Source organism: Lycorma delicatula, chromosome 6, assembly GCF_047948215.1.
Source record: "Lycorma delicatula isolate Av1 chromosome 6, ASM4794821v1, whole genome shotgun sequence".
In the NCBI taxonomy this organism is placed as follows: domain Eukaryota; kingdom Metazoa; phylum Arthropoda; class Insecta; order Hemiptera; family Fulgoridae; genus Lycorma; species Lycorma delicatula.
This window is the reverse complement of record NC_134460.1, coordinates 70,204,923-70,230,301: the sequence shown is the minus strand read 5'-3', so window position 1 is coordinate 70,230,301 and position 25,379 is coordinate 70,204,923. Positions and strand designations below refer to the sequence as shown.

Genomic DNA, 25,379 nt, shown 5'->3' with positions numbered 1-25,379 from the left:
TTTTAATGATAAATTTAATATACATTCCAGCCGTGTCGAAGTAGCCCAGAAAATTAGAGTTTGCCTCCTTCAAAAAAAAGTTCGAGGCTCAACAGGCCCAGTTATATTTAACAACAAAGGCTTTTTGATACAATATTTGGCCATCATTCTATTGTTAATTTTTAATTAATAGTGCTTATAACTGAAAAGAAATTACAATATCTATTTCTAACAAACAAGATAAATAAAATTGTTTTCGAATAAATCAGAAAAATTCGACGAACGAAAGGGCTTCTTTCCCATTTTTAATCAATTATCGATCCATTTAAAAGAATTTCCCATTAATTTACTTTAAATTTAAGATTTTATTTTATAGTACCAATATTAATTTTATGATGATTTTTTAAATGAAATTAATTTTTAAAAAAACTTTATTTCGGCATTATCATTTCACGGATATAAATAATATATGCTGAAATAATTTTTGAGTTACTTTTCTAACTTCTTCGTGATGAGGCACAAAGATGAGGGGAGACGTAAAATAGGAAAATCTAGACGGAGATGTGTGATAATATCAGGGAGGATTTTGGTAAGGACAGAATGGAGGTGGCAAACGATATGGTGAGGTGGAGGAAGCTTTTGTTGCAGGCCATGGATCCGCGAGAACTATTAAGACCAGGATAATACAATGTAATTCCTTAATTGCTATTTTTACTTATTATTTTTGTACTTCCTTTATTTATTTACTATCTTCACTTTACTATTATTTCATTCATTTATTGTCTGTAAGAATTAATATGAACTTTAGAATCCGTATTTGTATTTTGAAATAAATACAAAAAAAAATAATATGTATTTACCGGGCCCTTTGATCACTCCAGGAAAATGATGGGCAATTCCTTTTTTATCCGTCCAATAGGATATCGATCCATTCCCGATGTCAACGATGTAGTCTGTAATTACACACCGATCTAAATAAATTTGTATTTATTTATTTAATTTATCCTGGCTTGTAAGATCCAAAGAATAACAAGCTACCAGTATACTTGCTATACAGGTTGTGTTCAATTCCGGGAGACTTCCGGAATATCATAAGAATCAATCAATCTACTGTCGGAAATTTAAAAGCTTATGCGTGGAAATTTACTTAACAAATTTTTAATGTATGAAAAATATCCACCCCCTCTACAAAAAAAAACACAACATTATTTTAAATCGTTCAAAATTATACCATACTTTGAAAATGAAAAAAAAAGAATTTTGAATAAATAAATATTTGTAATATATGAATATTATAAATTATTAATTTATTATTATTATTAAATGAATATTATTTATATATTAATTATAATATATGAATTTAATTTTTATTAGAGACTTTCCCAGGGAATATATATAGATTAGATGACTATATTAACTTTATTAAAGGGAAAGTATGGTGATCATGTCGAAAATGAGATTTTTGAAAATCTTTTCGTTTTAGGGTCCAACTAGTTTATTTAGAGTTTCTAGACCAAACATATGTATGCGTGTGTGTACATTTATATGTGCACTACGTTCGTCCTTATATCTCAGGATTGACCGAACCGATTTTCGTCAAATTTGGTCCAAATATTTTTACAAATCGGGCGTTGATTATATTCTTGGTTTTTCAAAATTCCTTAAGGTAGTGGGAGGATATCGTGAAAAAAAACCAGTTTCGATTTTCTTCAGAGGCATTTTAGAGAAAACTTTATTAAAGCAAACTTTTCACCTACAATGTATATATATATATATATATATATATATATATATATATAAATAACCACAAAAAAAATATTTTCAAAAAATCAACCCCCAACCTTAATTTTTCCCATCTGCTTGTCCCTCCGGTATCAAAGCGACTATACCAGGATGCCTTAAGATGTAGCCTATAAGTCTGTCTCTTCTTTTACCTTTTTTTTTTGTGTTCAACCTCCGGGTCTGCAGTCAAGCAATTCTTTCCGCAAAGGATGATGAGATGAATGTTTTGTAGCGTATGTAAAAAATGCCGTACCTGACCGGGATTCGAACCCAGGACCTCCGGGTGAAAGGCCGAGACGCTACCTACCACTTCTTTTACCTAGATTTTTCCAAATGCTTCTTTCTTCATCAATTTTCCGCAACACCTCTTCATTTGTCACTTTATCCACCCATCTGATTTTTAACATTCTCCTACAGGACCATATTCCAAAAGCTTCTAATCTTTTCTTCTCAGGTTCTCCGTTCGTCCAAGTTTCACTTTCATATAATTCTACGCTCCAAACATAACCTTTCTTTCAAAAATGCTTTCCTGATGTTTAAATTAATATTTGATGTAAACAAATTATATTTCTGACTGAAAGCTCGTTTCGCCTATGCTATTCGGTATTTTATATCGCTCCTGTTTCGTCCATCTTTAGTAATTCTACTTCCCAAATAATATATTCTTCTACCTCCGTAGTCTTTTCTCATCCTATTTTTATATTCAGTGATCCATCTAGTTTATTTCTATTATATTTCATTACTTTCGTTTTGTTCTTTTCATGTGATAGTTCTTGCGTTTTGAACTACCAGATGGAAATCCAAAAAGAGTATAGAAAATTAAAAAACAACCTGCTTCAGACGCTCAGGTTGATAACCGCCAACCAAAAACCAACAAAAATACAGGAATTATTCTACACTAAAAAAAAGTAAAAATAAAAAAAAAATCGAAAACGGGGCATTTTTCCTTTATTTTTTATTTTCCTTTTTTGCATTTTAGCTGAAACTAATCGTTTCCCTTTTGATTTTTCTGATGGTGAGTCTGGTTTGGTCTCCCGCGTTTTGATATTAAGTATATAATTAAAAGTAAAAGTAAAAGTAAAAGTATATAATTAAATTAAGTATATAATTTTTTAAATTTTCTTTATTTTTTTATCTGAGAATAATAAAAAATTATTGTTGTTTGAGTTGGAGTTTTTTATCTACTATTTGTTCTTTAGATTAAATGCTTTTTATTATTTTATTTCGCAATATGAACAATTCCTTATTTTACAAAAGATATAAATCTTTAATGAATTCAGTTTTATTTAACAAATTAAAATCAATACAATTCCAAAAAAAAAAATAAAAAAACTGTAAAATAAAATAGTGAACTAGTTACTCAAATAAAATGATTATGCGTCATGACTTATTCCCCATAAGTATATTAGAATACGGTGCATATAGTATCCAAATATACATATTTAATGTTCGATACGTGACACAGATCCCGTTTTCAGATAGTTTTCATCTGGGTTACATTAAATTGTGAACAAACAGTACACGCGATTTTAACTGACCGTGTTACCGAAAACTATTCTACTCGTATTATAAAATGATGAATCAAGCGCATAGTAACCTTTCATTTAATTACCACATTCAGTGAGGCTCTGAGATAAATATTTCTAACAAAACGCGAAGACGAAAATGATTTTTATTATAGAAGAATAAAAGAGCAAATAAAGCTAAGCTACGTAGTATATACTTTTATCTTTTCAACTTAAACCACTTTTATTTTTAAACAACTTTAATTGGATTTGAACTTTTATTGCTTTCAAATATCGTTGCAATCGTAAAACTTTCTTCAATTAAAAACACATGTAGTCACAGACCGTTAATTAAATTAAATAATTAAAAGTTGTTTATTTATGTATTCCGTGGTATCTTTGCTAATGAGTATGAAGATTAATAAATAACTCACTTCACAAAGAAAGTAAAAAATTTACAATTTTATTCCCAATCACCTTTTTGTTAAAAGGAGAGTAAATATGAGACAAAAATATAATAAGAATTTTGTTTAATGCTACGTTTTGACGCATTTTTATTATATTTTCTTTAATTTTAATAAATTAACTATATTTTATGAAGTATTTTATTATTTTCTTTTTTATATATGAAAAACTTTAAAAAAATTCCTTTTTCCTAATTTTTATAAATTTTTAATCTTATTAATCAATCAGTTTTCTTTATTTGCATCGATATGAATGTCAATTTACATTAGATAATTCAAGTAATAATACAGAGTGATTTACGAAGAATGAAACAAATTTTCAGGACATGTTCCTCGAGTGAAAATAAAAAGAAAGTTCATAAAAAATAAGTTTGAAAACCCCCAAATTAAAGTAAAAATTTTAAATTAAATCTGAGCTGAAAAATTAAAAAAAAAAAAAAAAAGACTCAAAACTGTATCTTTAGTAGCTTTCAAGAAATATTTTAATAAAAAAAAAAAAATATTTGTCTTTTATTTTGCAATATTGAAAATTTTGTTTTGTTAAATACCTAGTTAAAGTCTGCCACGTTTGATATATTATGTTTTCAATAAAATACGAAATTCTTACTTTTATATTTAATTGTTGTGGACTTTATTCATAACATTTTACTCAGAATTAAATTCTGTATAAGTTTTGTTTAAAAATTGTTTCCCCCCCCCACCATTAAACAAATGAATTTAACGCCAAAGAATAGTGTTTTTTAATCTTTTTTCTTTTTCACAGATTTCTCAAAGAATACTAAAAATATAGTTCTGGGACCTATTTTTTCAGTTTTCAGATCAGATTTAATATAAATTACTAAATCTACTCCATAATTTTAGTTCTTAATAGTACAGTTTGGTTTAATTTTACTGAAGGCGAAAAAATGGGGGGAAGTCTTTTAACAGCCGGCACACGATAATGAAGCGTTTCCAAACCTATGTTTATACGTACTTTATCTTTATATTCATCAGTAGAACATGTCCAAATTCATTCGTACATCACATTCATTCATTACGTTACATTACATTCTTCGTGAATCACTCTATATAAAGAGAAATTTATTACAATTTTATGGAAAAAGTAAATTAAAATCATGTTGCTCGGCGCTACCATTGTCCGAGTTTTGAATTACTAATAAGATAGGGTCCCTTTATACTCTATGAAATTTCATTTGGATCTTTCTTGGAACAGTTACGTATTTTTTTTTTTAAATCCATCATATAATGAAACGAAGCATGCAGTTAATAACTAACGAGTTGCATAAATTATCTTTAATAATTTTAAGCTATTTTACATAAAATAAAGTTAATGATGACTCTTTCGCCTGGGAATATATCTAAAGTATATTTTGTACTTATTATGAAAACAGAGCTATGAAGGTGACCTTTTATTTATTTATTTTTTTTGTTTTTTGTTTAACCTCCGTTAGGCATTGTTTCAGAGAATAAGATGAATGATTTATAGAGTGTGTGAAAATGCCATGCCTGACCGGGATTCGAACCCGGGACCTCAGGGTGAAAGGCCGAGACGCTACCACTTGCGCCCCGGAGGCCGTTTATGGAGACGACCTTTCTTTCTTTTTCCTGTTTAGCCTCCGGGAATTATCGTTCAGGTATTACTTCAGAGGATAATATATATGAATGTAAATGAAACGTAGTCCTGTACAGTCACAGTTCGACCATTTCTGAGATGTGTGGTTAACTGAAACCCAACCACCAAATAACACTGGTATCCACGATCTAGTATTTAAATCCGTATAAAAGTAACTACCTTTACTAGGATTTGAACCTTAGAACTCTCGACTTCCAAATCAGCTGATTTGGGAAGACGTGTTCACCACTAGACCAACCCGGTGGGTTAATGGAGACGACCTTCTTTCTTTTTCCTGTTTAGCCTCCGGTAACTACCGTTTAGATAATTCTTCAGAGGATGAATGAGGTGATATGTATGAGTGTAAATGAAGTGTAGTCTTGTACATTCTCAGTTCGACCGTTTCTTAGATGTGTGGTTAATTGAAACCCAACCACCAAAGAACACCGGTATCCACGATCTAGTATTCAAATCCGTGTAAAAATAGCTGGCTTTACTAGGATTTGAACGTTGGAACTCTCGACTTCTAAATCAGCTGATTTGGGAAGACGCGTTCACCACTAGACCAACCCGGTGGGTTTAATGGAGACAACCTAGGATTATCATAATGCACATTCGAACTGGCTACTAGTTAAGAAATTCATTAGCTTTATTTGCCAGTAAAAGCGAAGCGAATCAAGAAATTGAAATATCTTAAAGACTTAAGTACTAAGTACTACTGGAAGTAGTACTAAGTACTTAAGTTACTTAAGTAGTACTAAGTACTTACGTTACTTAAGTAGTACTAAGCACTACTGGATTGCTTTTATTAGTGTAAACTTAATTGATATACATATATATTTTTAAAATAAAGGCTACATAAAAAATACTTTTAATTCATTTCTTTGTTGAAACATTAATTAATTGTATTAATGAAATTCGTTTGTAAAGAAAATTAAGGAAAAGTAAAGAAAACATTTTTCACGATTTTTTAATCGTATCAACAAGAAAAAAATTCTAGTTATATTTTTTTAACTGCTTAATAAAAAATCTTTTCTCATTATCCTTACCCAATTTTGGAATTTTCCGCTTATAGTTTATATACCCGTTTTAACAAGTTAAAAATACCAGATTTTATAAACAGATTTTATAAATTAAAAAAATAATTTTTAGTAATTCTTTATAAAATGGTCGACCGACAACTACCCAGAACTTACAAACTGCAAAAAAAGAGAAATCGATTTATTACTTTAAAGTGTTTCATTTATTTTAGAAAGGATGTGTTCAGATTATTTATATATTTTTGTATTTTACGGTGGGATGTCCAGTTTAATAACATTCAAGATTATTTGTTGTATACAAAAGGGAATTATTCTTCAGTTTTTTGAAGACAAATTTCAAACAATAAAAATTAAAAATTTTGATGAATATCCTTAACGGTTTATTCGGATTACTAAGATATCCGGATTAAAGAAGTTCAGATTATTGACAGTTCAATTTATTTTTTACTCTTCTCATCGGTTACGTCTTATAAAGAAAAACAAGGAAGCATACTAACCACAAGTTCTTAACTTTTAATTTTCCACTAATGTAATGTATATGTTATCTATGTTTTTCATTTGGAAAATGAAATTTTGACCGGTTAGCTTTACTCGAAAATTATTTTCAAAATTTATTTATTTTTGTGTATCTATTATATAACTGAAGATTGTGTTAAAAACGACTTCTATTCAACTTAAAATTATGAAAGGTTTCTAAAGATGATAAACGACAGAAATTACGATTTATATGAAATAAAGAAAAGGTAGGATTATTGATGATGAAATTAAAGATGACGTAATTTAAAAATTAAGGAAAACAATAAAAATGAAATGAAAAAGTGATGTAGAAAAGTAAATTAAACGAGACATTATGGAAAGAGAGATTTTAAAGTAGTGACAATGATTTTTATGTTGGTGATAATTTTAAAAGCGTATACAATTAATAGTTAGATGTAAAATTACAATAATTAAAAAAAAAAAAATATATACTTACATTTTCTTTTAAAACTATGAACCTTTTAACTAAAAATCAGTACAAATTTATACAAACAGATTTTATACAATCATGTCATTGGGTCTTAAATGAATCAATTAAAATGAGCGCAAGATCGACTTATAACATTAGTCCTTAAAAACTCAATATTAAATAAATTTGGTTTCTTTATCGTTTAAAACGTTGTTCATTTTATATAATACTCATTGCTGACCGTCATGGACAAAACCACAGAAAAGAAATAAAAAAAAAAAGAGGGTTAACAATCTTGAAATAATTTCCGTGATTGTTAATGTATATTGAATTAATAATTAACATACGAAAAAATTTACTTTTTTAAGTAATAATAAATTCATAAATTTTTGTTCTTTTATTTGTTCTAAGTCACGTAGGTTCATATATTGTTAACAATCTTAGTAACGGGTCATTGCACTCATATGCACGACCAAATCTTCGCGACCAATAATCCACCCTTTCTAATTGCAAATGATTAAATAAAATAAATCAAAGTTAAAAATAATAGAAAAATTATTTTTACATTAAGAATAATTTTATTATGTGAAAATATAAAAATTAACTCAATTTTGTTGACAGTAGTATAAATTATAGTAATTATGAGTTATTTGTGTTGTTGTTAGAAGGTAGGTGGATTTAGTTTAGTCTAATGACATACTGGTAACACAATAGACTCCATGGTACGGTGGTACTTTGTTTGTAGGTTGCTATGGGAAGTCTAGTTTTGTTTACTGCGCATGCGTGAAAAGATAAATGCCAGTAGAGAGTTGATATAGCAGCGTGAAGATGGTTGAAACGAGTGGTGGGAACACAACGTGCTTCCGTACCGGTTGAATGTTGGTGTAGTCGAGTGTTGTTCGTTGTTAACGGTTGTTACAGGGTTTGCGCTTAGGAATGGTCAATAGTAAATACAGCGTATACGACAGTGCAAAGTGTATACGGTGAAGTTCGCGTTTTGTTTAGGTTTTCATTAATGTTGATGAGTTAACTTCAGTTTTCAGACAATTTAAAAAACAACTACGTTATGTTTCTTTGTGTACCAGGTAACACTCATAAAATATTACTGTTGTTACTTTTACGAATCGCAATAAAAGGTTGTTCAACAAGTATCTTATTATTATTAAAGAGAGGAAAAAAAGTTAAATAATTTCCCAATCTATGTATAAAAAGTTATAACTCCGAAAGCTTGATAATTCATACCCGAATTACAAGTGTTGTTCAAAGACTGGAAATATTGTTGAGGTGTACTGAATAAGGAGTCGTAAGATAGAATGAATCATTTGTGACGCTGAAGGATTCACTGCCGCATAATGAATGATAAATATTGTATGAAATTTATACGTAAAAAATAATTCTTCATGTTCTATACAATATAATTTATCAATTACCCCCTCCGTGGATCGCTGGACAAAAGTTTAAATTAGGTTTATTGATGACTACAATTCGGATCGGACATAATGGATCTAGTTGCATATTCTAAGAAAAAAAAAATTAATAATTATCTCGACTCCATTTTAATAATATTAAAATGTTTATATTAGCTTATAGTTAAAACTGGTTCTTTGGTTTTAATTTCTTGCAAATGTCTGACAGTTTTTCATCATTCTATCCAGATCATTATAGTAATAAATATATATAAAGTGAATGTCTAATTCAATATAAATTTGTACTTTTTCCCTAAATATGGATTTCTAAGTGATAATCAGGATGTGATAAAATTAAGCATTTGTCGAATTTTCCTTTGTCCCAACTAGGCTAAAACTAATTGTACAGTTTTTTTACCTAAAATTTAAAATGCTATACAGTATTTATTTAAGATATTTTAATAATTTTTTTTTATGCTGGTGCTAAGCCCCTTTCTTGGTGAACTTGATCTAAATTATTTTTTATAATTTTTCGCGGTTATTTTAGGTGGAAAATTTCTCTTTTTTAACAGGTTTAACGCAGTCTTCTGCTTAATTTTCGTAGAAAACAATAGTATTGTATGTAAGTTGTGGTTTAATCTGAACGTATGTGATTTAACTCCATCCTAAAACATTCTCTTTTTCACAGAAATGATAATTCTTTTAATAAATATCAAATCAGATTCAATAATGGAGTTTCACGGGTTGTTGAAATTTGCAACTTCAAATCTAATAATAGTGACATATATTTTATAAACGCCTTTGAAATGATCACAAAGTGCAGTAATATCTACAAAGGTCTACATATAAGGGTTGTTTCTTAACAGGTTTGAACTGTATGAAATTTTCAAATACTGTAATATTACACTTCACGCTTATAAAAACAGTTACAAATTTAATTCCATTTGAGATCTAATTGTAATTGTTGGTCTTTTCAACTTGGAAGTACTTCGTAATAACTTAATGCGTAATTGACATTACAACACAATAGCATCAGTCAATGATGAAGCCGTTAGTAATTGAAATCTTTTGTTCGGTTAGTAAAAAAAATAAATAATTTTTTGATGTAATTGTCATCAACAATATATGCTTTGAAGTCTCTGTTTTATCATATAATTTCCCCGTTGGATTGCAATAGAAACTTTTTTTTAAAAAAAAAATCGGTTACATCAATAATCAAGAATACCGAAAATTGTTTGTTAGGATACGCTCCTCTTAAAACGAGTAACGGTTATTATTCTTTTCTCTTGTTTTTAATTTTAATAATTTGTGCACTATGATTTGACCGTATATATATATATATATATATATATATATATATATATATATATATATCTTTCGTCTTCAACTAATAATTAGATATTAATGGTCGAATGGACGTATTAAAAAGATACGAATTATTGGCGTAACTGAACAGTATGCAGAGCCCGTACAAGAGCGAAAACAAAAACAACTAATGGTTTTATAAATGCATTTAGTTTGCACTATTTTAGTATATAAACGGATAAAGTAATGAATTTATGCTATTAGGCCAGTGAAAGTGGAAGAAAAAAAAATATTTTTAAAAAGAAGTAAGCCACCTGTACTTTTAATTCTTATCAACTGGAACAAATTTATGACCAGCACTTTCGTTTAACTTGAGAACACAATATAATAATTTTTACAATTATTTAAATATATCCAGGTAGCTATTCAGATATTGGTAACCAATGCCACACACAATCACGCAAAGTATTTACAATTTGTTGGGTAGATTTAAAAATATACTTAATAATTTCGAATATTTTATCATTCTTTTATGTAAAAAAAAAAACAATTAAAATAAAATTTAGTGATTTTAAATTTTGGGGATATTAATTAACTATTCGGACTGCTAAACTCGTGTCCTGGTGTTATTACTATAAATCTGTTAGTGAAATTTATAACTGCAACGCTAAATGAATAAAAATCCAGGGATAGATTAGAGCAGAGTTCAGATGAATACTTCGATTATAAAATTTATAGCTTTCAATTCTTTTCGTCGGTTCATTTCAAATTAAAGTGATTATATATGAAATAAAGTATGGTTAAAACACAAAGTGAATCATATTAACTTGTGTTCCAATAATTTTTATTCTTATGTCGGTCTACGTTGTACAAATTAAGACAACTGGTCAAAAAATAACAGTTTTTTTCATTTAAAATCCAAGAATGATTTTTAAGATTGTTTTCCGAAGTTAAAGAGAAATTTTTAATACGCGAACTAAATGCTTTTTGTTGTACACTTATTTAAATGTTAATCAGTAGAGAGTATTCTGAATGCTGTACTGTTAAAAAGATATTCCACTCAATTATCTTACTCTAATTTCTATACAATTAAAAATGTATTTACACAATTATCACCAGGAAGTGTGTCATGAGATTAAGACCACGCAGCAGTAGTCTTAAACATTAATAGGGTGATGTTAGCGTTGCGTCACGTAAATTTTGGGTAATCTGTAAAATTAAAATAATTCATTAATAAGTGTGCATTAATTAAAAATTACCCCAAATGTCTAGTTATATATATATATATATATATCACAACATCTTTACCGTTATGTAATCGATATTGATCAATGGCCGACGGTTTATCGATTGTTTTCTCCTCTTCAATTTTACTGTCTACCCATTACATCTTATGTATTTTTGTTTGATTACAAATTTTCAGTGGTCGTGATATTTCAAAATGGCATTTTTTCTGAAATAAAGAGAAATATATTATTAGAATTTTCTTTTTAGCGTTGGATGAATGTAAAATAGAAGGGAAAATTATCTCAGTTGCTGTTAATCCATGTTGGAAAGTAATAGCAGTTTTTACTCTCATCTTTATTGTTCAAAATGCGATAACGGTGACTTATATAAAGCAAAAAGTAACGTTTAAAAGTAGATAAGTAGATAATTCAATTAATTATATTTTTTTTATATTCGTTTTTTTAATTTAACATCATTTTTGCAATTACAGTTCCCTTTTATTTCTATTACGTCCTTTAAAAAAGTGTATTTTAAATTAGAGAGGCTTTCCGTTCATAAAATTGTTGAAATAAATTTTTTATAATAACATTCTACGCTTTGACTGAAATATGCAGAACTGAATGACATACATTCATTAATCGATTGTATTATGAGACTATAAAAAAGCATTATGCTCCGGTTTCTATGAGTGTAAAGTTATTTTATTTTCAGTAGCGTTTGTATTATATTAAGAAGCATTAGAAAACTGGCTTTACTCAGTAAGCACCTCGGTTCAAGGTTGGGCGTTTTTTACTACAATTAATGTGAAACAGTTCCTTGGCTGGTCTCTGCCAAATACCAAGGACGCAGTAATTCAAAGAACTCTACATTCTTAAGACGTATCTTATAAGCGTCTAGTAAATACCCAGCAACCAGGAAGACGAGGATTAATTGTAAGAAAAGGGAGTGAAATGACGATTTCGAGAGTTCCAGCGTTCAAGTCCTAGTATAGTCAGTTATTTTTACACGGATTTGAATATTAGATCCTGGATACCGGTGTTCTTTGGTGGTTGGGTTTCAATTAACCAAACATCTCAGGAATGGTCGACCTGAGACTGTACAAGACTACACTTCATTTACACTCATACACATCATCCTCTGAAGTATTATCAGAACGGTAATTACCGGAGGTTAAACAGGAAAAAGAAAGAACGTGAAATGACGATCAATGACAAAGGGGCCTCGAAACGAGAAAAATAATCTCTGGTAAGAGGACTGCAGGTTTTCTTCAGGGCATCAATCTCGCACCATCTCTCATGATGTAGGGGTATAATTAACATGGTAAACCGCATTCTGTTGGAATTCAAAGAGTCACTGGAAGTTAAGGGTCAGGTTTCCATCAGAATAATTCTTGCTCATCTGATAAAAATTGAGTTTTTAAGTATTTAAAAAAACTTCCACAGTCAAAAACTCGGTTGAAAAGACAATCGTTGGAATTAAACAAAATCCTGATATATTAATGAAAATAAAAATACATTATTAAATAGGAAACTTGTTTACTTCACACTGACTTTTGAGTAGTCAGATTAATTACACAAGGGCAAATTGCGGTTATATGTCTGATTTTCGGTTTTTTATATGCTTTTTATATGATTATATAATATACAATTGATATTACATTTAAAATTTTAATAGTTTATAGAAATTTCATTTCTATTTTTGCTTATCTTTATTAGGTTTGTAAAATTCTCTTTAGACAAAACTCTTTAGACAAGAATTATAAAAAAAAGTTTTACTCATGGTTTATATTAAAATGGAAATATAGCTGAAAACTTAGTGTGTCTAGCTAATCATTTTTATAGTTACCTTTTCCTCCAATTATTAATTATAATAAGCTAAAACCGTTTTAACTTTGTAAATGGTTTGAATGAGTCCTTTCTGACTTCAATATCGAATTTAGTCATGACCTTGCAGAGCAACAACATGTTTATTCTAGTCCTGTGTGATTGTAACGTAGGATTGAGTCCCATCAGTCACGGTACAATGGCGTCTGATTTAGAGAAAGAATTTATGAAGAAGGGAGTTTAAAATTATAAAAGAGAGAACTCAGGCGTTTATTGTATTAAAAAAAGGTAGTTGAAATAAAATTTCTTCAAAACAAATTTTGTTTATCCTTAGCGATAAAGTAGAAAAAATTCGTTTTCGCCTGAGTCCTGATTAAAAAAAAACCGTTTTTATGATTAATCTTTCAAATTTATTTGCTTTAATTTTTCCCTGAAATGAATCTTTACGACTAATACATAAAAAAAAATTTCTCAGAGGTTAGATGGTCGGATTACCGTTAAAAATTAAAAGTAATGTTTTCATGGCGATCGATTTTAAAATTAATTTTAATACCTTTCGAAATGTTTTACTAAACTGAAATGTAAACCTGTAAATTAAGAAACACCTTTCTCAAATGTAGAGCGATTATTTTTTTAAAAAAATTAAGTAAATTTCATATTATTGTGCGTTACCACCAATTTAACTGCTGCAGATATTGTATAAAATTTCCATTTTTTATAACAATACTCTTGAACAGAATGAAATTTATAAATACAATAAATTGTAGTATAACAAGTTACTGAATGAATTGAAGCAATCGATAGAAATGTTCTATTGCATTTTATTCGATTGCATACTTAAGTTGTCTCATAAAGTACAAATAAAGAAGTTAAGCCATTAACAAAAGTGCCACTTCGAACAGCACCACGAAAGAGCTGTGTTATATCCCCGAAATATATTTTCTGTAAGCACAGTTCTATCTGTTTAGAGAGTGAGTAGCTTGATTTTTTAAAAATCTTTTGAAAATATTTACTCATGCTGACCAGCGTTTTATATATATATATATATATATATATATATATATATATATATATATATATACATGTTACAGATTGTTCAAAACGTGACGCCACCTTATGGGAAAATGAGTAACTTACAATAGTCGGTGAAATTGGCCTCCATTACGTGACTCACATAATTAAATACGATGTTGCATGCTCTTAAACACGTGTTGTAACGTTTGTTAGGGAATTTCAGCGACATGTCGTTCAATTTCGTTCTGCAATTCGGGAACGATGTGACGATGAGTTTTGTAAGCAACATCCTTAAGTTATCTTCACAGGAAAAAAAGATGAGAGGATAAATCAGGTGACCGAGGGGGCCGCAACTCCTTCGAAATGACTTTTCCATGAAAACACGGATCCAAGAATCCAACACTGATAGTGTTGTTGGTTGTATGAGCCGTAACGTTGTCCTGCTGAAATCACATATACTCTAGCAGGTATGCAGATACATTATTTACAAATTGTTGCATCATGTGTATGAGCGCTCACTGTTTTCTGTGCCGTTAAAGAATGTCATGAAGATTCGTCTACGTGAAATATTACACCAAACATCCACTTTTTGTCCGTGGAGAGGAGACTCGTTCAGCTGATATACACCAAATGCGTAAATTCTGTGCATTCACGTATCTATCAAGGTGGAACCATGCCTCGTCAGACCAAAACCAATCAACGAGTTCTTCCTCATACGGTGTCATAGATGATATGAACCACTGACAGAAAGCTACAAGTTTTCCAGTGTCTGCAGGTAACAACTCGTGAACAACACGAATTCTGTTATATGTTTCGCGTTTTGGTTTGAGTTAGGTGTTTTGCGTTTTGTTTAGTTTACAATTTTATATTTGTTGTTTATTGTTTGTTTTAAATTTTCGGTTTTCGAAATAGTTAGCCTAATAATAGCCTATTAAGATCATTGTTACTTGGAACCGCGTTAGGCGTGTACACCGATGACAGTGTCGCTTGTAGCATTCGCATCGGTGGTATCTTGATAGTAGCCAGACTGGAATATGTCTTGAGGATTTTGAAGATGAGCTCCGGTAAAACCTCTAAGAGCTAGTTATGGAGGGGTGGTGTGACGGCCGGATCCGTCACATGCGGGTGTCTTCCCTCCGGGGTCGAGATGAATTTGTAAACACTTGCGGAATGCCCTGTGGGCACTACCAACTAAGAGACCAGACTGGCCAGATAGGCGTCGCATAGAAATCTTGGGACTAACAGAATATGCAACTTGCACGTCGATCAGCTTTACTGGTGTTAGCACTTTCGGTCGACCGAAAGTTACTTTATTTGTCACCTTTCCTGTTTCTTGGAATTTATCGTACAGTCGCTGATGGAGGACTTATTTGGTGCATCCACACCATACTTTTCTGTAATGGCATTCTGAGTCTAGCATAACTGGCAATTTTAATGTATTCGGAAACAATGAATATTCTCTGCTGCACTTTGTAACCTATTTTTCCTCAAGTTTTCTCAATTAAACCATCAACAAAAGAAGAAAACGTTCTTCCATAAGTTGCGTCACTTTTTGAACACTGTATAAACTGGTGCTTGACTATTGGAAGATTGCTGTACCAAACGTCATATAACTTGGCGGATGAATTTGCCATGTTTCTATTTCGTCACAAAAAATATCATAAAAAAAGTTTAATTTTACAATTAGAACCATCGATGATGTCAGTTTTAAAAACAATAAAACAACATTGCTGTCATTTTCCGGTTGGCGTAATTAACGGCGATTAAAATTTGATAGCAGTTACAGTCTCGTTGTAATGCATTATGCAATGCAATTTGTTAATATTAACTGGTTTACAAATTTGTCAGGACGTTGAAGTATTATTCAGATAAAATATCTGTATTTGAACGATAGAACTGCCATTCTACGTACGTGTTTTGAATTCATAAAGTGATTTTAAATGTATGTCTATCACGCTTTTCCATCATTTTAAATTTAAATCGCGACAGTAGAATTTTTGTTTCACTGCCGCTCCCAACGATACCAGATTTATTGCAAAACGCCTATCAAGTCATCACGTCTATTAAGTGGAATGCTTGCAAATAAAAACCTCATGGACATTTTAAAAATCGTTTAACTGAACTAGTTCTCAGCAAATTGAAAAATAAGGATGAAATAAACAGTGCATTTAGAATATCAAATTTTTGAATAAAGCCAGTAAAAATAAAACACAAATGGCATACAAGTGTTGTTTTATTAATTTTAAGCAGAACAGATTGATGATTCTAATGATGTAATAAAATTTTTCTATAGTTTGTTTTTACGTAAGTAACAAAGCGAAATCACTCGCCAAGTTTTATAGTGCATGTAGTATATGTGCATGCTTTTAGTATATGTAACTGTTAAAGGAACTATTTTATTTGCTCCATGTCATAGTTTATAATTTATGATTCATTGGTATTCCCATGATTTTATAATACTTAAAAAAGTACTTCTTAGAGCAATTATCCTTTAGATAAGATTATGCCATTCAGAAGCTATATTATTGTTTTGATATATTCTCTATTTAAAAAAGAAAAAACCGGTATAAATGAAATATATAAATCCTGAAGAACGTGTTGATACATTGAGTTTTTATGACACATTAAGTTTTTTATTTATCAACTTTCTTTAAATATATAAGTATTTCTGTTAGGAATGGCTAAAAAATATTAAGGACACTTATAGTTTAGTTTTAAGGGCATTAGTAAATCGCATTGAAAATATACAAGAAATAAATTATCTTGTAATCTGAACAGAAGAAAATTTATCCTTGGTTTGCATTGTCATTTTAATAATTTGTCATTACTTGTACGCTAAATTGTTCGATAAAAATTCAAACTTAGTCGCTAAATAATATTAAAATAATAAAAGTATGTTCTATAGAGACGAATCGGTTGGATTTAGTCCGTCGCTAAATAATATTAAAATAATAAAAGTATGTTCTATAGAGACGAATCGGTTGGATTTAGTCCGTCTGACCACCCATTTGCATTCTGGTCGATTGACCATCTGGTCAATTAAATTCTGTTTTTTTTTCTATATACAGAAGTTTGTATCTTTAAATGTGTATACATGTATTTTATTACTGGTTTTATTTTTTTTAAATAATACAAGGGTTTTACTTATATGTTAATGGCGTCAGCTATTTACTTTTACGAAAAATTTGCTTTGAAAAGATTTCTAACAGATTTCAATTTTTGTTCATAATTTTTCTGTTTTTAATGTTCTAATAAACACACAAAATAAGTAAAGTAGAAATATTCAAAGTATTTAGGTATCTTGGTGAACTTACACAGAAAATTGGATTTAAAAATTCAGCAATACAAGATATAGTTTTAGATATAGAAAAAAACTTAGGGAATATAAAAAAATACATACAATAGATTATTATAAATGTGAAAATCAGACATTATAATGTAATAATAAAACTAAAGTGTGTATATGCGTCGGAGAGCTTAAACGTGAACAGAAATATTGAAAATATAGTAAAGTAGGAAAGGAAATGTTTTAGGCTCAAAAATAGCTTATTCTTATGTATTTCCCTCTGCTGAATTCAAAAATCACCATACAACTTACCGATTAGCTCTTGCTTTGGAAATACAATGACATGTCATTTTTTACTCGATCTACATTTTTAGTTGGGGATAATTTTTTTTTTGGAGTTGTCACACCTGGTAAATGACAAAACACAACGTACTAGCTGTTTCTAGGTTATAAACGTTATTACTGTTGCTATTACTGTGAGTTTCATATCGTTTGTGTTGTAATTAGTGCAGAATTACTGGTTTTCGGGTTCTTTTGAAGTGAAAAATTCGTTAAATAAAAATTCCACGAAAATGTGTAAATTCAGTGAATAATTTTTGTTACTATTATTTGTAAAATAATATTATTTGTGGTGAAATAATATTTTCGTCACAGAAAGGCAATCTGACGCCTCTTGTGAAGACTGCCTATCAGAATTGTTATGAAGGTAGGGAACCAGGATAAGTCATGTGCTCTACAAATATGTTGCAACTTTTGTTCAGTTATACTACGAGAAAGGCTGAAAAATAAAAAAATTATGGATTTTGCTGTGTCTATGGTTTGTCGGGAGCCTACAAACCATACAGATAACTGCTATTTCTACTTGAATCCACCTATAAAAGCAGTATTGTCAATAGAGAAAAGAGGAACAGTTCAATACCCTAATCTTTCATCTGCTATTCGACCTATTCCACATTCAGGTAGTTTACCAGTTCCTACTCCACCCCAAAATTATGAGCTTGAAGTAAAAAATGAAGACAGTATGGAAGAAGAAGAACCCAACAAGCCTTCCACATCCCGTAAGTCTGATTTTGACGAAAAAGATGATAAACCGCATAGATTCAAGAAGAATTGAGTGATCTCATTCGAGACCTTGATTTGTCGAAGGAGAAGGCAGAACTTCTGAGGTCAAGACTGCAACAATGGAATCTTCTTCAACGTGATGTCAGGGTCTCACAGTACAGACATCGTCATAGGAATCTGCTTTCTTTTTTGAGAAGAAAAACAGTTTTTTTGTTGTGACGTTAATGGCTTGATGAAATGTTTGAATTTGAATCATGACCCAATTGATTGGAGGCTATTCATAGACTTCTCCAAGCTTAGTTTGAAAGGTGTATTACTGCACAACGGCAACCATCTTCCTTGTATTCCAGTTTGTTATGCAGTTCACATGAAGGCGACCCACCGGGTTGGTCTAGTGGTGAACGCGTCTTCCCAAATCAGCTGATTTAGAAGTCGAGAGTTCCAACGTTCAAATCCTAGTAAAGCCAGCTATTTTTACACGGATTTGAATACTAGATCGTGGATACCGGTGTTCTTTGGTGGTTGGGTTTCAATTAACCACACATCTAAGAAACGGTCGAACTGAGAATGTACAAGACTACACTTCATTTACACTCATACATATCATCCTCATTCATCCTCTGAAGTATTATCTGAACGGTAGTTACCGGAGGCTAAACAGGAAAGAAAAAAAGGAAGTTCACATGAAGAGATTTATGCAAACATGGAAATCCTAGATTCAATCAAATATGCTGAACACAAGTGGAAAATCTGTGACAATCTAAAGGTCATCGCTGTGACTCTTAGGAATGCAACTGGAGTGACTAAATACTGCTGATTTTTATGGATGTGGGACAGTAGGGATAGGAAATCACATTATATTTGTACAGACTGGCCTGCAAGAGATCTTAACTTTAGCAAGAAAAATGTCGTTGCTGAGCCTCCCGTGGACCAAAAAGATGTTCTTCCACCCTTTCATATAAAGCTGGATTTGACGAAAGATTGTCAATAGTGTGAACCGAGAAGGACAACCCTTTAAGTACTTAAAGAGACAAATTTTCTACAATAAGTGATGTAAAAGTTAAGAAACGTATTTTTGTTGGACCACAAATTGGACAACTTGTAAAGGATCCTGGGTTTGACGGAATTTTTGTAGGGGGGGGGGGAAGAAAAGGAAACTTGGGAAGCCTTAAAGGGAATCATTCACGGACTTGTAGGCACTAAAGAGATGAAAACTACAGTCAGTTGGTGACAGTACTTCTGCAAAAATACCATCAACTCGGATGCAACATGATTAAAATCATGTTATTAATAGATTAAAATCTATTTTCTCCAATCACACTTGGACCTTTCCCTCTTAGTTGTGGAGTTGTCAGTGATGAACACGGAAAAGGTTCCATCAGGATTTTTCTGTAATGGAACAAAGATATCAGGGACGTTGGAATGAAGCAATGTTTGGGATTACTGCTGGTCTGTGTGTAGGGATGCTCCAGAACTCCCTTACAAGAGAAAAGCCAAAAAACAACAATCTTATGAAGCCACCACATGATTCTCTTCAGACCCAACCAACTTCCAGGTATTCTTTTCCATCAATTAAGAAATTCTTAGAATTTTTTTAACTGTCATTAAAAAAATGTCAAATAGACTTTCTATGTTGTTGGTTTTAATTAAAATGTATCGTTTTCTCTTAATCCGTTAAAATAAAATACTTTCACCTATTGTGTATCACAGAAAATAGAGCTAATAAAAGTGTTTCTTTGTCATATTCGTTTTTCTCAACCCAAAATTGGTAAAATTTGACTCATGAAGTTAAGGAAACATTAGAAAATTTTTTTTTGGGCAGTGATAATTAGAAATACAAAAAAAAAGACGGAAACAACAAAAAACCGAAGATTGATGTTCTTCGGTTATCTTGCAGAACGAGTAAAAATAGGTTAACTAAGCAAATATTTGATTTTTTCTTTAATAGGAAAATATGAATAAACTGGATTAAAGGAGTTATATATAAAAGGTTTCAAATTAAACTATACAATAGAAACAAGTATTAAAAATAAACACATTTAAAAATGTTAGAAGATTTCCAAGAATAAAGACAGGAAAAAATCCTAAAATGACATTGTCGGAATAACGCAAAGAACATGAAGAGAAAATGGAGAAAAACTAAGAAGAGAGAAAACAGCAACGAAGCAAAAAGTGAAGGAGTTGGATCGTCCTAAAATTTCCAAAATCGAATAACCAGTCGTAGTGCAATCTAAACCAAAAATATTTTATTATGTTTTTTACATCAGTACAAGTTACATAATACGAAATTTGTGAAGTTTACATTCTAGATTAATGACCATTAATACAACTTATAACCGCCCATTTTTGACAAGTTTAATAATTTTTTTTTTGTCTTCAGTCATTTGATGGTTTGATGCAGCTCTCCAAGATTCCCTATCTAGTGCTAGTCGTTCCATTTCAGTATACCCTCTACATCCTACATCCCTAACAATTTGTTTTACATATTCCAAACGTGGCCTGCCTACACAATTTTTCCCTTCTACCTGTCCTTCCAATATTAAAGCGACGTTTAAATATTTAAACATTGCTTATAAAACTTATATTTTCTTATAAGTTTAATAAAAATGCATATAATGATTACAAAAAAAAAAAACTGACAAAAAAGTTATAATACTTTCCGGGCATTGGTTATTTATTTATTCTTATATAGTAGAAAGATACATAAAAAAAGTTACCTAAGATTTATTTTTTTGGGACGGGGGTTAGTTATGATGAAGTTTTATTGTAAAATTATCATTATAATTTTAAATAATCCAAAAATATTTTTTTTAATTCAAAAAATCTGTTTTTTTGCTCCTCTCCCATCTCCAAAATTACCTTCCAAGAAAACTTTTTAGATTTTTCTACGTTTATGTTAATTTGAAGAAACTAAAAAAAATTCTACTGAGAAATGTACAACCAATAAAACTTTATCTAAGATTTCTTTTTTTAGGGGTGGGAAGTAAATTATGATGAAATTTTATTATTATATTACCATTAAAAGTTTAAATAAACCAAAAAAAGTTTTAAAAGTTAAAAAAACTATTTGAAAATTTTTATCGGCTTTCCTCCCCCCCCCAAAAAATTTTTTTTTAATTTTTATCCGCTTCCCTTCCACCAATATTGGCCCAAAGTTTTTGGAATCACTTGCACTACTACTATGCTGAGGAAGACAAAAAAAATGGGTTAAAAAATTAGAATCAATAAAAAAGATTTTTTCGATTTTTCATGTATGGGAATTTTGTGCCAAAATCTTTTTAAAAATGATACGTACGAACATTACTCTCATTTTTATTTGATTTTTGGGGTCCCTAAGTTGTGAAACGACGAGAAATGAAAAAAAAAACCAAACCCCCATTTTTGACTTATTACCATACTTTCCTTCTTGCAGCGTAGTTCTATAGCTATGATACCAGGAAAATAAAAATCATTATTACTTCAAGATTAAGTGATATGTTACATAAAAATGTGATTAAACTGAAAATTTGCTATTAAAAAGTTTAATATCTAATTACGATATTATCATAGCATTACTCTTTGACGTATCGTAGCTGATTTGTTTTTTAATTAAAAAAAGGGACGTACTTACATTAATTATGTAATTATATAAAATACATAATTATAAATGCAATTTCATATAGGTTGTAATCTTTTTATAAGCAAAATATAATTTTTTTTTATAGAAACAAAAATATTTTTCGGCCACTTTTACACAGGCTACTCATAATATTTAGTTTTTGAATCAAAATCTTTGTACATCATACGATATTTCAGGCAAAAAACCTAAAATAAAAATTTATTTTACTAAGCCGAACTCACTATCATAACTATGATGAATTTGGTAAAAAATCTTTTACTAAAAATAAACTTATTTATTTGTTATTCTATCGTATATAAAATTACATATTTCATAGAAACGTTGGTGGCTCGCTTACAGGCACTGTGGAACTGCAGCACTCCCTATATTCACTTGATATTATCGATAACATTTAATATGAGTCCTTTTTTCTGTAAATAATTCTTTATACTTGTACAATGTATAATCCTTAAGCTTAATGTCAGTAGCCATCCCCCAGTTTATGAGAAAGATACAACATTTTTGTGTGGAACTGTGCGCTTCACAGTTCCAGCGGCGTGGTGTTTGGCTGTTGTGCGCATGCGCACGTAGAAAGCTACACGCGAGGCTATGAGGGAGAGAGGAACACTGTCGCTCCCGCAATGTCGACCCTGGCGAGCTTGTGGAAGGTAGTAGTTTTTTTTTTATTTCGCGTGTGTATGGAACGTTCCTGTTGTTCCCTTTTCTAGTTTAGTCGGTGGAAGGAATATGAAAGTAGTTCAGTTGTTTTTTTTTAGTAGTGATCAGAAGATGGCGTAAAGCAAGGGCTCTTTGATTACTAAATCTGTCCAAAAACACGCTGGAATGGCGAAAGAGAAGGTAATTAGTAAAAACTAAAAGCTAATTATGTATTTGTTTCTGGGTAAATAGAAATTTAAATTAAGCACCATTGGACTATAGTGCTTTTAAGCGGATATTTTATTAAGTTATTTTCTAATAATACTAAAAAAATATTATGTGTAATATTTTTTAAGCACAGTGTGCTTAAAAACACAAAACCAAAAATGTGTACCATGTTCATTTCAGGTGTACATGAAAATGTGTACCATATTCTTGAATGTGATAAAGTGTAGAATCAGATTATTATCCTGCTTCCAGCTACTCTATTTGATTCATTTTTTCAGTTCTTTTATTTTATAGAAAACTAACCATGGCCTTGAAAAGGTCCAGGAAAACGCCACTGCATAGAACTCAAAATAATTTTTTTTCTTTTATGAACAATAAAAATACATTTTTTCGTACTGTTCATAAACTTAAGTAAATTAGAAAAGTAATTAGCTTAAGTAAATAAAGAAAAAAAATTTAATCGTTTAATTTTGGATTAAAATTGACCTTCGGACTTCCGGTTGGAATTAAAACAAATAGCATACTTAAGCTGAAATCTGATCGTCCTTGTACATCGAGGCTTCCTATTGAATGCTATAATGAAAGTTTAAATCCGTTCTCATGATAATAATGTGAACTAATAAAAAGTCTACCATGCGTAATCTTAACTATACAGAACCTTATTTTTAATTGAGATGAGAGAACTGATCCCTGTAAAATAATAAGCGTTCGTAGGCATATACTTGTGCTTTATAATATCTATTACACATTTTCAGCGTGTCTTATAAATATTTAGCACAGTGTATTCTCATAACTGCTTATGATATGAATATAACGTTTACTATAAAAATTAAATAATTTTGTGCAGAGTTTGTGAATTCAGTAGTATTAATAAAAGTGATAAGTAACAGTATGTCAAAGATCACATACTTTTGTCATATCATGGTAGTTATAAATTCGCTGTCAATACTCTTAACTGAATGCTAATATTTTGCGCAGTATTTTTCTACTGTCATTATATATTACAAAGAGTAAAATGTTTAAAATTGTTTGTTCAACGTATTTACGCTACTGAATTCGTAGAGTTGTAGGTATTTTAGGATTTCAGATATAATAGAAATATATATACAGTAGTCAAATTAACTTAATGGGAATACAGGATAAGTAGTCCGAAGTTTTTAGTTCCAAATTTTGCAAAAACTGATTGAATTGATTACGTACTTTTTCCTGCATATCATTTTTAGTATAGATTACATTAACTACGACTTTATATTCTGTTGACTGTATCTTTTGGCTCAGGCTAAGCATATACAGAATACAGACTGTATACTACAGAGAGAATAGGTTAACTCCATTGTGACATAACTGATATATAGCACAATTTACATATTTTCTGTACGTGACACAAACAACGTTTTCTTTAAAAATGAGATAAAATTGTTTGAATAAATTTTACACTGTATCCTTTAGGCGTGACGCAAGGAATAAATAACAAAACGCGAAGATCATAAATATGATATGTAAACTATACCACTCGGTTTCTATTTTCGACGATTACTTAAAAGCTTAGTAATTCACTCTATAATAAGGGTAAAATATCTAGCTAGAGTGGTCTGATTAGAGTTAGATAACAAAATTTCCTTTCCTCATTTTTATTTTTATACAAAGTTATCAAATTATCTTTCTGAATACAAACTTGAATAACTCAAGTTTAATAACCCTCAGATACATGAAAGTAGCATCGATGGAAAGGAAAACTGAAAACTTTTCAGTGATTGGTACAGCTATCGTGTAGTTAATTTTTGTCGCTAGCACGATAGGAGAGAAAATGGCTGCCAATGAAGACAGGAAGGCTTTTTGTGAGCTGGATTTTCACGTCTGTTATCACATTAGAACGTAATTTTAGAAGGAATGGTGCACCCAGTAGGCCTAGTGTCATTAAGCGGTATTCTGACTGTAAAGTAAGATGATGGATCTGTAAGCGAAAGTCAACCGGCCGTCCACCAGTAAGCGAGGCAACTGTGGAGCGTGCGAGAGAATTTCGTACGTAGTTCACAGTACTTCACAACTGGAACAGGATATCTAAGGTTTACTTTTTCAACATGATGGGGAACCACCCCATTTGCACTGTCAGACGTGAACTGAATAGGCAAGTACCAAAAAATGGATTGGGTGTGCTGGCCGTGACGTTTAAGTTAACGTTTGTGTTGCGGCCTCTACTATCCCTCGACCTTACACCCTGTGACTTTTATTTTGGGATTTTGTCAAACAATATGTGTAAAGGCCACCTTACCACCTACCATCCAGGATTTTGGGTGTTCTCATCACAGAGGCCATTGCATTATTGGATCGTCCATTGTTACAGTGTGTATGGCAGGAATTTATTATAGGTTCAATGTATGTCGTGTGACACAGGGAGTTCACATTGAGCAGATGTGATGTGATGTGAACCAAATGTAATACAAA

At 30.5% G+C, this 25,379-nt stretch overlaps 1 protein-coding gene across 1 annotated transcript in view; it reads left to right on the top strand.

Annotated features, from left to right (window-relative positions):
• Nucleotides 1–8,145: 8,145 nt before the first annotated feature.
• Nucleotides 8,146–25,379, top strand: part of LOC142327124 (choline transporter-like protein 1) — a 101,966-nt gene continuing 84,732 nt past the window's right edge. Inside the window, exon 1 of the mRNA XM_075370003.1 lies at nt 8,146–8,413. The gene's annotated coding sequence lies outside the window, so the exon portion shown is untranslated. The remainder of the gene's footprint in view (nt 8,414–25,379) is intronic.